The sequence below is a fragment of the Miniopterus schreibersii genome, assembly GCF_964146895.1.
Source record: "Miniopterus schreibersii genome assembly, chromosome: 15".
Classification (NCBI taxonomy): Eukaryota; Metazoa; Chordata; class Mammalia; order Chiroptera; family Miniopteridae; genus Miniopterus; species Miniopterus schreibersii.
This window is the reverse complement of record NC_138115.1, coordinates 29,345,534-29,358,806: the sequence shown is the minus strand read 5'-3', so window position 1 is coordinate 29,358,806 and position 13,273 is coordinate 29,345,534. Positions and strand designations below refer to the sequence as shown.

General features: G+C 47.1%; 1 protein-coding gene across 1 annotated transcript in view; it reads left to right on the top strand.

Moving 5' to 3' along the window:
- Nucleotides 1–13,273, top strand: part of EPHB1 (EPH receptor B1) — a 391,986-nt gene that overhangs the window by 364,527 nt on the left and 14,186 nt on the right. The window lies entirely within an intron of this gene.

Below are 13,273 nucleotides of genomic sequence, written 5' to 3'. Positions count from 1 at the left end.
AGTATAGGTGATCAAATGCAATCACAGTAGGTCATTTTATGTGTCAATAATTCTGTTCCCAATCATACTTTTTTCAGACTTATAAGAGACTCTACAAACTTGGCCCAATATGGGTCTTTAAAGAATATTCCAGGGAAATTTTAATACCTTTTAGGAGCTCCAAAGCTATGGTATTATCCATATTACATTTTATTTATTGTCTACATTTGAAGCCATGGGGCTTTCCTCATTGGCTTCTCTGTAAGAACAATGCCATTGTTTGGTTGGAGAACTTCTTTAGTTACCTGATCAATTGAAAAGGAGATTTTTAAGATTTGGTTTTTTATTTGGATAAAATTTCAAAAAAAAAGGATATGATTTTTAATTTTGTTGAGACCATTTTGTATTAGAAGTAAATGTCTTCCAGGACCTGCTGGATAAGATCAGGTATAATATTTAGTTGTCATGTCTCTTCAGCATCCTTCAATCTGGAACATTTCCACTGTCTTTCTTTGTCTTTATGACATTTACATTTTTAAAGAATATAGTCACCTTTTTTATTAATAGAACATTCCTCCTTTTGGGCTTTTCTGGTATTCCTCATAATTAGATTCAGGTTCTACATTTTTGGCCATAATCCACCATCAGTGATGTTGTGCCTTGTGGAGGGTATCATATCTCAAGACACATGATGTCCATCTGCCCCTTATTAGTGTTATTAATTTTGATCACCTGGTCAAGGTTTTGTCCACTTCTCCAATGTATAGTTACATACAGTACATACTACATATCTTTTTCTCTTGTAACTGATAAGCAATCTGTGGGAAAACAGTCCATGTAATGCCCTGCTCTTCATCAAAAATTTCTCCCTAGTTTTAGCATCCATCGATGACTCTTGTCTGAACCAGTCTGTATTATCCCGGCTGCAAGATGATGTTTTCCAACTCCAGCCACCGTGTCAACACTTGTCATTGACAAGGGGATATTTCAGATGGTTCTGTAACCCAATAAAATGTTTCTTTGTCCTGCTTGGAAACTCAACCTAATAACATTCTGAAGATCACATTCTCTTTGATTTTTGCCTGGGATGTTTGAGCATGACCTTTGGACAAAAACGTTAAGATTTTCATCTGTTCCTAGGTTGCCATTCCCTATTGTAGGCTATGGCTCTGAGGATCTTATCTCATTCTATCACTATCCACTCTGCCCACACCTGTGATTTAAACAGTCTGCGATTTATTTGAATGGGAGAGGAGAGCTTGATGAGGGAGAGGCAGACAAGCTCCTTTCAGCCCCACAAATATGCTGGTTTTTAAATTCCTGCTTTTCTGCCCTCGTGCCTGCTCTGCTCCAGAGCTAGGATGCCCTCCCCTCCACCTGTCCTCATCTCACCTGTCTTTGGACATAGGGAGTAAAATACAGCCTGCAGAAAGGTAAAAGTCTTATAGGCCTTAGGATATACTGAAATGTTCCTATAGGAGATAGAAACTCCAGGATCAACAAGCACAGAGGTCAAGGCTTCTGCTGACCATGTGCAGAGACCACAGGTCTTGGGAACTTCTCAAGGCATCTCTTGATTTAGGATGGAGGATTATCACCTGAGCCTTTTGCTGCCTAGGAAACAGTGGATATGGGTTCCCAGGCCTTGTGAAGCCATGACTGGTAGAAATGGGAATTGTGAGTTTTGGGGGGTTAGGGGGTATGGGGCTTGTAGTTCACCAGCCCCAGATAAAATGGGTTCTGAATCCTCTGGAAAAAGGGAGTCTTTGGACTTCAGCAAGAGATGTTTCAATGATTTTTATAATTCCAGAAAATTCTGAAAAACAAGCCCCACAGGGCTAGGCAGAATTTCAAGGTGGTGGCAAGTTTAGGAAGGCCCCAAGTCTAGTGAGTGGGACTGGTGATAGCAGCCACTAAGAGCCACCAGGAAACCTCAAGTCCAGGGTTGGAGGAGCAGAAACTGGGGGATCTCTTTCTCCCACTGTGAAGAACCCGGCTGCCTTTGAGACATCCATATGGTAATCCATCCCTGGGTTTCCATGGGCCTAAGAGAAACAAGCAGGGAGGCAAAGACCAGAGATCTAGACCCGCCAGGTTGGGGGAAAGTTCAGTCTGGGAATGTGGATTAACTCCAGGAGTTGGTTTTCTAAGAAATGACAAAATGTAAAAATCCTAAAGTAGGTCAGAAAATAAATCAATGGGGAAGGACAAAGAAGATGCAAGCAGCATCGGCTAAAGTCTAAATCACGTTGGGAGTATCGCACCCCAAGACAGGGCTCTGTAGTACAGGGCTAGGCAGGCCAACAGAGTCCAAGGCCCAAAGCATGAGAGACTAGAAGCAACCACAGGCCCTGGGCCCATGATCCAGCCTCCACCATGCTCTCAACACCTGTACCTGGTTTCACGTCAGGCGCCTCCTCCAGGCTGCTCAGATGCTCTTCAGAGCCTCTGCCACCCTCCTTGTGTTCTTACCCAGCCCTGTACTCTCCTCTCCCAGCAGCTGGCTTGGCTTCTTCTTTTATCACAGTACCCCTGAGCTTCCACATGCTGCTCAGTAACTGTTTGTGGAGTGAATAAGAAATTAATTAATGAGTGACAAACATGTCCCTAGAGATCTAAGATACCAATTAAGACAACAGTCAGTGTAGAATGGAGCAGGAGCCCGTGTTCCCAGGAAGCAATATCGCTGTTCCCAAGGCAGCTGGGTTCTCCACAGTAGGAGAAAGAGATCCTCAGTTTCTGCTCTTCCAACCCAGATCTGACCCTTTCCTTGTGGCTCTTAGTGACCGTTGTCACCAGCCCCACTCATCAGACTGTGGCCATCAAAACCTCCCATTCCCTCCTCCTCACTTTCTCCCAGAGGAGGCAGGGAGAGAGGAGTTTATTGGTTCAACCAGGAGGGTCAACGCATCTGAAGAAAGGGACCTAAAGAAGTTTCTAGAATGCCATATATGAAAAAGGTTATTTTGCTTTTATTTATGAAAGCAATGCTAAAAACATCAAAATATAAAAGTGTGTTTAATGTAAAAAGTGAAACACACTTCACCTTTCCAATTCCCAGAATTCACTGTCATTAATAGTAGGATGTGTTTCCTTCCCAACCTTATTGTGTATTGTGCGTGTGTTTATTTTTTTGTGATTTTTATGGTCTCGAAAATGGTCTCATACTATAGATACTGATCTGTTCATTGACTTCCTCTGTTATTTAATGATGTACCATGAACGTAACCTCTTCCCCTCTTAGTACCTTACCTCATGCCTTTGGAGAACTTTTGCTGCTGCCTGTAGGTTCCTCAGGCTCTTTCTCAGGCATCCTGTAGAAACTGTTTAACATGCTCTTTGGGGATGGCCATCTAGGTGGCTTCTGATGTATTATTTCAAACAGTGCTTCAATGAATCTTCTTGCATAGATGTTTCGGCACACTTGTATAGATATTTCTGTAAAGGAAATTTAAGAAGAGAATTTGCTGAGTCAAAGAATTTGCACATTTAAATTTTTAAAAATAATTTCAAACAAAGAAAAGTTTCAAGAATCAGGATAATTTACAAATAACATCCATATAACCTTTGCCCAGATTTTTTTTTATCTATTATTATTCTATTACCCTATTTCTTTATTATTTGCCTGCTCCCCACCCCCCACCCCCAAGTATTTTTTCTAAACTCTTGGCAGATGTGTTGTATATATCTGTATATTTCCTGTATATCTATATATTTCCATATTTCCTAAGTATAGGGATATTCTCAGTGATTTAGCAAGGATAAAATAGTTTCTCTAATCTTCTGTTTCTATTCTAATTTTAATTGATCCCAAAATGTCCTTTTTAGCACTTTTTCCTTCTAGTAAAAAAGGGTCTAGTAGGATCTAGTCTAGGATCAGATATTGCAATTTGTTGTCATGTTAATTTAGTCCCACTTAGTTTGGAACATTTGCACAGCCATGTTTTTGTTTGTTTTTTATCGTATTAACATTTTTAAGAATACTATCCCTTTCTCTCCTGGGCTCTGTGTGCTCTCCCCTCATGAGCAGGCCCAGGGTATGCGCTGTGAGTTGCAGAGGATGGTGTGTCCTTCTCGGGTATCACATCCCGAGGCACTTGATGTTCATCTGCCCCCGGTGGTGATGTTAAGAATTGCATATTTTAAATTTCGGGAGAAAAAGTTGATTTCCCCAAACCTTTTGCCAATTTAGACTCCTGCCACAGTTTGTGAGGCTTCCCCGTGTCCTCATCACCCCCCCCACACACACACACAAGGGGCCCTCAGTTTTCTTCGCCTACTCTTTCACTTACACTGTGTTGTTGGTGCTTTAACAAGAAACCAATGAATGTTTTTTCTCGTTTCACTTGGAGGCACAGATCAATATTTTTTTCTCACAACAAATGTCCCCCAAACACCAAAAATACGGCAGACTCACCTGGTTTTCTGTACCCCAAAACTCCCTGGGACATGGAGAAGTCTGGGGGTGATGACGGCACAGGTGGAATGAGACCCTTTCTGAGAGTTTGGGGCTCCGTGCTCTGGAAAGTGCAACAGAAGCCAAGTATTTTTCCTTCTTTGGGAGGGAAAAGATGCCACCCGCCCTCTATACACAGGGACACACATCTCCAGTTCTGGTTTCCTTCTTCTTTCCTGTTACCCGCTGTGGGGAACAAGCAGCATGGGACTTGGAATGCAAGGACCTGGTGCCAAGTGCCCCTCCACTTTTTATAAGATGTGGACTCATGGCCACTCTCCTCTCCTCCCCAGCTCCCAGGGTCTGTAAAAGAAATCTCAGGGTCCCTGGTTGATGTCCCTGATGGGGAAGGTACACAGGAGGCAGCCGGCCTCCCTCCATGGTCCGTGGGGCTGGCTCTGCCCTTCCCCGGCCGTCCCTCACTGCCACCGGCGGCAGGCAGGCACCCAGAGGCCAGGGCCCGTGCCGGAGGCGGGTGGAGCAGCCTTGCTCGCTCGCTCGCGCATCTCCAGCTCCACGGGCATCAGCTAACAGCTCCTCATCCGCCCTCTGAGATAATTAAGCATTATTATCCCTATTGGCAGGTGGAGACAGTAAGACAGAGTGGTTAAGTGACTTAGTTATAACTGTCGGGGTTGTTCGAGGGAGAAACCGTGCCAAGAAGGGGGTACAGTTCAGGAGGCAGGAGAGCTTAAGCTATTTCATGTGAATGATTATTTTTAAATAGCTGTTGGGAGGTGAGGGCAGGAAGAGAGACTAGAGGCGTGGCTGGCGGACGTTGGTCAGGCACCGGTAATTACACTGTGAGTGCGGAATATGCCGCTGTGCCCTCAGAGTGGGCCGCCGCGGACAGGCTGTCAGACGCTTGCATCGCGTGGAGAGGGAGGAGAGAAAATGGCAGGCTGTTGTCACCTCAGGGAGGACAATGGAATAAACTCCACAGGCCTCCCCCACAGCTGGACCGAGGGGTCCGAGAGGCCAGCCTCGATCCGCAGCCAGAATCCGCCTGACCGAGCAGCCCCCATCTCTCGCTGCTCGCTCTCAAGGGGAGCCCCTGCCAGCCACATTGCCATGGGAGGTGTGGCCCTACCTCAGAGCCCCACGAAGCCCAAGTGTCCTCCTGCATGCGGGGACCTGAGGGTCATGGGAGACACATGGGGCAAAGGTAGGAGGGCTATCATGGCCTCTTGACAGAGATAGGCGCCACAGAGACATAGGGGCATGTGGGAGAGCCTGAAAAAGGAGAACACTGGTCTCTGGGCTGGGCCTGGGACTAGGAGAGGATAGCAGTGAAGCAGCAGGGATGAGGGACTCCAGGAAAAACCACATTTCCTGACATGTTCAGAGAAGCAATGGATACACACTGGACAAAGGCCAGGACAGGAAGGGCAGACAGCATGGTGACCATCTAGCCTCCTCCTCAACCTTGCCTGTCTACTGTTCCCTGGTCCTCCTTGCCAGCCTTGTCATCTAAAGGGCCTAAAGGCTCACCTTCCCACCACTTCTCCCTGGAGAGTGAGGAGGTTTTGTTTCAGCAGCAGAGCAGACACATTCTTGCCCACCAGGTCTTTGATGGGCACTGGCTCCCTCTGTAGGCAAAGACTAAAGCCCACTGGGCCAGCTCATCTAACCATTCTCTTCAGGGGCAGACTTTTCTTTTTTAAAATATGTTGTTATTGATTTCAGAGAGAGGAAGGGAGAGGGAAAGAGAGATAGAAACATCAATGATGAGTCATTGATCCACTGTCTCCCACATGCCCCCTGCCGGGGATCGAGCCCACAACCTGGGCATATGCCCTGACCAGGAATTGAACTACGATCTCCTGGATCATAAAGGTCAATGCTCTACCGCTGAACTACGGCGGCCAGGACAGGGGCAAACATTTCAGGTAGACTGATAGCAAGGCCCAGGCTTTGGGGATCGCGCAAAGGGAGGCCAAGCCTGAAGCATCACCGAGCTGATTCCCTGTGAGATTCCCTGGAGAGTGCCCTCCTCAGGTCAGAAGCAGTATTGTTTCATTTCCCTCCACTCACCCTGGCAGAGCACACCCACTGCCTGCTTCTCTAATGAATGAAGGCAGCCAGTGAATTATTTAGCCCTTGTCTCTCCATCCTTTCTTTTTAATTATAAGCTCTGGACGTGCTGTGTGATAAAATAATAATAATAAAGCCTACATCTCAGCCATCAGGGGCTATTTTGGGGGTGAGTAGTAAAAGACAGCTGTTTGCCTTGACAGTGTAGTACAGAGAAACAACGTCTGTTCATATTGAACAGGGTTTTTGTTTTGTGTTATTTCCCCCAGCTGGGAAACGTCACCAAGTGGCCTTTCTGTTCTTCACACATGAAACACATACTATCATCCGCATATTTTTAGTTAATTTATGTCCAAATAGGCCTTTCTCTAGCTGCTGGAAAATGATGTTTGGGCTGCAATTACCTTTCCCAGCATCTCACAGAAGGGTTTCAGTGCCCACAAAGCTCAGGGGAAAGGCAGCAAGGACCCCGCAGACTGTAAATCTCTACATTTGTAGTTATTCAAATCACATATTTTATTACTAGTACAAAATACATTGTGCCATTCATTTTGGAGGAGCAGCTAATGCTTCAAGAAAAAAAAGCTTTGAAAAACATTCTATTTAGAAACAATTTTGTCTGCAGCCAATGCAGTGTGTCTTGTGGGGTTGTCTTTTCTCCCAGCCCTTTTCTGTTATGTGTGCCATTTGCATGACAAATAAGACCATCCTCTCCAAAAGCTCACCTGTTCCCGCAGCCTGTTTTCCACCTCAAGTTCTAATTCTCTGTATGTTGCATCATAATCCTTAGCATGGTAATAAATTACAGTGTCACCATCAAGATTGTGGTTTCTGGAAAGAAAGAAGCAGTGGGGCCAGATGAACTCTTTCAGAAGACAGAGAGACTGTTTTCATGCAAATTCCTGGCATCCTGGGGAACTAGGAACAGCCTCTTTATTATATAGACTCAGTTGCGATTCAGCAGCCAGAAGCCATTTCCACTGGCTGTTAGAAGCTGGTAGCATTCGGAGAAAGATAACCTTTTAGGCGGAAACTTCTTTTCCTTCTTGGCTGATACAGGCCTTATCTGGAAAAATCACTCTGCTGATTAGATTGGGAGGAAAGGGTCAGTGTATTTTCAGCATGGTTTTAAATAGAGACATTCATTCTAAAATACCTTCTTAATTTAAGGCAGTGGACAGTGACTGGGGAACAGGAAGAGGGCTTGTCCCATGGATACCCTCTGAGGGCAGGGCCACCTGTGTCTGAACTGTTTACGAAGGGCAGAGCGGAGCCCCTCTCAGGGGCAGATGCCTCAGCAAGGCTGGTCAGCCTCATTGCCAGGTGGTCACTGCTCCAAGGGGAGAATCCTATGGACACTGCAGAGGGGTGCTTGCTATGCACTGTGAATTCAGGTCTCCCTTGGGCCACAGACATAACTTGATGGGAACTTTGATGAAGCCAGTCGCTGCCTTTTTCCCCATCATTTTTTTTCTTTTTTGTATGTCTTTACTGATTTCAGAGAGAGGAAGGGAGAGGGGGAAAGAGACAGAAACATCAATGATGAGAGAGTCATTGATCAGCTGCCTCCTGCACGCCCCCTACTGGGGATTGAGCCCACAACCCGGGCATGTGCCCTGATAGGGAATTGAACCTTGATCTCTTGGATCCTAGGTCGATGTTCAACCGCTGAGCCAAACTGGCCAGGCTCCCTATTATTTTGAGATCTTTTGAACTTTAGTTCAGTATTGGCAAATATTTGCTATATATATCACTTCCCATTCCCTTACTCTGGGTAGACGTCACTCATCAGTCATGGCACTCTTGCTTGCTGAGCCCAGAGGAAGCCTCAGAATCCTTCTCAACCCAGCCACTAACAATGACCAGAGTTGGTATGCAACATGAGACATCACTCAACTTATGCTTGTTGACCTATGGGTTACTTATCCTAGATAAGTAACTTATAACTTACTTATCCTAGGGTTGATCTGTGCCAGTGGTTCTCCATGTGTGGGAACCATACTGGGAATTTGTTAGACATGTAAATTCTCAAGCCCTACCCCAGAACTAGTAAATTCCAAGGTCTGGGTTATGGCCCTGTGGTGTGTGTTTTAACAAGCCTTCCGGGAGATTCTGGTGCACACTCGAACTTGAACACCACTGCTCCTGGCCAGTGGTCGTGACTAATGACTGCACATTAGGATTCCCTGAAGCATGCTAAAACCTACCAATGCTTGAGCACCACTCTCAGAGATTCTGAATAAATTAACTTCCCCAGTGTGATACCAGTGGGCAGCCAAGCTTGAGAACCACCAGAAGAAGGGTATTGACACTGCCTTCAGCCTCCTAAGCTTGGAGTGGCCGCCTGGTCTGGGACCAGCAAGGAGGAGGAGCTATGGTGGCTCCAGCAGCAGCAGCAGAGCTGCTTTCTATCTTGTGTCCTCATGCCACATCAGTGGCAGTACCTTGGTGCTGACCCTGGAGTCCTCACCCCACAGCACTCACATCGCTAGGCAAAGGGCGGCTCTTCACTGTGTAGACTGGCCTGCGTCTAATCAACTGCACCTAAGAAATATTACTGAGGCCTCTGTGGTTTATCTGCTGGGCTTCAACCTAAATGATTGAGGTGTCCCTCACTCCCCCATCCCACTGCCCTCTAATAGTAATTCATGGTGGATCTGCCACCTGGGAATTTAGCAACAGTATTTTTAAACTAGTGCCTGATAACATTATATATACTCAATGTATTAGTTTCCCAAGGCTGCTCTAACAAAGTACCACAAATTAGGTGGCTTTTAACAACAGGAATTTATTCTCTCACAGTTCTGGAGGCTAGGAGTCCAACATCATGGTGTTTGCTGGGTGATGCTCTCTCCTAAAGCTCTTGGGAAGAATCAGTTCCATGGCTTTCTCCTAGTTTCTGGTGGTGGTTGTCAGTTCTTGGCATTCCTTGGCTTCTAGATACATCATGCTAATCTCATATTATTCTCTATAAGGTGTCTCTTTGTCTTCACATGGCCAGTCATTGGACTTCAGGGACACTCTAACCCAATATGGTATCATCTTATTTGGTTATGTCTTCAAAAGCCAAATTTCCAAATAAGGTCATAGTCACTAGTACGGGAGTTTAGAACTTGAATGTATCTTTTTGGGGAATGTAATCCAATACATAAATTGTTGTTTAATAATAACATATAATAACATTAATATACTGGGTGGTTTATATATATATATCATGTTGGATCTTTACAGTCATCCCAACATGTTTTATATATTATAAGCTAATAGAGAGTGGGCATTATGAAATCCAGAACCTTGCATGATGCTCTCAGTCATAAACCTGTCACTTCAAGGGCATACCTCATGTAGCATGATCCAATATTTGGTAAACGACTCCGTGATCATCACACTCGATAATCATGGAGGTCTGGACTCACGTTATATCCCCACTAAGACTTTGTTTCACACAGATGGCAGAGAAGAGTACTGTAGCGATGCCCAGATACACAGAAGTGTTACCCTTTGGGCATATCTGGGATAAGTAACTAGCAAGGGGAATCAGCCTTTGCTTAGACTTTGGCCTGGAAAACTCCATAATTATGTGTGTTCTATGACCAAAGCTATAAGCTGTGCCTATGTAATCTCACTGTGCCAAGACAGTGAGCAGGATGGGTGGCATCACTGCCACATCCCCAGCAGGGTGCTGGGCAGAGTGGGTGCTGCAAAGATGCTTATTGCAGGCTAGCTGATGCTGAGGGACTAAAATACCTCTACATAGATCTCCACCTGCTGGCATCACATCTGCTAGCAGGTGTGGGTGTGAATTACCAGGAGGTAACCCTGAAGATGGTTGTACTAGAATTAATCTGCTACCAGATATCTTCTCTTTGTTTATCAACTTACACACACACATACACACACACAAATGCCCACAAAATCTTTGTAGTTTGTCTTATACCTGAGTTAAGGCATGATTATTTCTGAAGCAGTGGATTTCAAACTTTTGGAGAATTTCCCAGCTGCACAACCATTCAATGCCAAGCTGTGTGTGGAAGGTCAGTGTATGAGGTCATTTGGAGCTCAGAGCCCTGATGGTGGTGAGGTACCTCTCCCTCCTCTCCCCTTCTCCCTCCCCCATGCCCCAACAGTGACCCCCTGCATCAGCTCTAGGGATACCTGGTCCCTGCAGAATGTGGACTGTGCCCTCAGCATCCTGGGGGAAGCGAGTCCTCTGGTGCTTGGAGAAGTCCCATGCAAGGACAGCCCCTCTTTGCCCACATGGATACAGATTCTTTCCCAGGGAGCCTCATCTACTCCTCGCCCCCACCCCTTGAGAATTCTTCTCTCATGTTCCTTCCCATTCAACAAAGCAGACCACTCCTCTGTGCCCTTCCTCATGACTGCACAGGAGAGACCTGGGACTCTTGGAGCATTTTGCAGTCAGATGAATGCACTGGCCTTAGGCCTGGTCCAGGTTTCTCTTCCAGTAAGAGGACCCCCCCTCCCCTGCAGAAACCCTCCTGCTGCCATCCCATCCCACTTCCTTCTTGTCTAGTCCCCTCTATGGGGTGGTCACCATCCTCTAAATTTATAGAAATCCTTTCACATAATCAGAGGCAAGTTAAATAATCATCACCGTAAGTAATTACCTCTGAGCATCAGAACACAAGGCTGATGATATAATGTTTGAAAGCTGGGAGGAAAGTTTAAAATTCCCAGGAAGGATAGCACCTGTCTCCTGACTTGGGCCTTCCTTTCGTTCTGCCTCGGAGGTCAGCATCCTCTGCTCTCTTGGCTGAGTGGGAGAGCCGGTCATGACAAGCTGTCACCTGCCTGTCCAGGGCAGCTCTTCTCAAAGGCTCTGCCGCCTGCTGGGATGGGGGGCTGGCAGTGACAGGCCCAACTCTGTGCTCAGTGAGGCCCAGCAGCACGAGGTGGCAGGAGGGCCGAGGCGCCCCACCAGTGGGCCTGGCACGGCCACTTTGCATGCGAGAGGAGCAGCTCCACAGCTGTCACTGGCAGCCCCTGGGGTCCCCTCCAAGCTTGACAGAGAGGACACCTTCAGACTCCCAGATCGCCTCTTTGAAATTCAGAAGAGCTTCGCTATCATTCCCCATCCCAGCCCCCTCTCTCTAACACATACACACACAAGATAAGCCATGACTGTCTTGACTCACAGACCTACACGGCCAAGTTTTTCCCTGTCTCTCACCAAGACATATATTGGTAAGTTCTCACCCAGAGTCCACTCTCATTCCTCCCCCTCACCCCTCTCATTCCTTCCCCTCTCCTCTCTCTCACATACACAGGGACACTAATTAAACTCCTGCTCTCTCTTACCTCACTTAACCCAGGTATTATGAGAGAGCAGAAACCCCTCTCCTTCTCTCCCCTGGGCCAGACCCTCTCCAGGTGTGGCAACACCCCTCCCCTAATGGCAACATACAACATGGGGCCCCTGAGCTATTAGACCCTGGCCCCCAGGTGTTTGACAACTCCTGGTTCAATGGATGCGTTTTCCATCTTTTTTTCCCAGCCATGGGTACCATGTAGATAAAAGCAGAAAATTAATTCCCATTCTGGGGGGTGGTGAGAACAGCACGTCCTGTTGCTCAGCAGCTCGAGCCTGCTCTCCAGGCATTTGTCATGTAGCTGGTGGCTGGCATTTGAGCTGAGGACATCTTCCACCACAAAGCCTGCTGTGGTCCTTGGGGACAGTCAGGACTGTCTTCTCTGCAGAGAACTGGATGTGTGCCTGGGGAGGTCCAGCAGATCACCTTTCTTCTTCCCAGACCCTGGCTAGGAGTCCAGATAAAAATACTTTGCAGTTTGCTCCTTTCTCTCTGCGTCATCTCAGCTTAACCACTTATACATTTTTAAGGGATTTTAGCTAAAGTCCAACATGTATCTCTGGTGGTTTGAACAGATCGTGAGAACGGTCAGAATAAAAATAGCCTCCTTCCGCTGAAGCTCGAGGCCGAGGAGAAGGGAGCGAGGGAGCGGCAGGTTTCATGTATTATGGGGGCGGAGTCCAGGCATCACAAAAGGGCCGTGGGAGTAAGAGCCTGGTATTTGCATGAAGCATTGACTATGAGGAGCATATTTGTTCCAGAGAATGGTGAGTTTGGGAGGCAGCCTCGGCGAGGGCCCCCGCTGTACCCCTCTAAGTGGCATCAGTGTCCTGCAGGGCAAGGCCTGCCCCCACTCGCCTCTCTTACTTCCCCTTGGGAATCCATGCTTCAGCCACCCTGCTTCCTGCCCTCGTTCTCTCACTCACCCCAGCATCTGCACAGGCTCCCCCGCTTGGACTGCCCTCCTCTCCTCATTGTGCCCAATTAGCCTCTACTCGTCTTCTAGCACTGAGCACAGTGAAATAACAGTTAAGGTGCACAGCACTGACCCTCTACCCCAGGCCCTGACCCAAGCACTGTAACCCACTTAATCCTCACAACCACCTGACTATGTAGGTGTGATCACCACCCCCATATTGCCAATAAGAAACCGAGGCACAGAGAGGTTAGGTAACTTTCCCCAGGTCACACAGGCAGAATGGAGCATTACTGGTATCCACACTCGACCAGAGGCTCCAGGAAACTGCCCTTCTGCCTGCTCCCAGCCACCATTCCTGCCCCCCTCCTGTGCTAGGGAGTCTCCTCTGGTTCTCAGCACACCCTGTATCCCCCTCAGCCTCACTCTCATCATTTTTCATCTTGTTAACCATACATTTAAAGTTTCTGGTTTTTTTATCTGCCCCCCATCCCCTGTGCAGCCTAAGGGCAGGGCCTCTGGCCTGCTCATCTCTGGGACACCAGCTTCTCGGAAAGG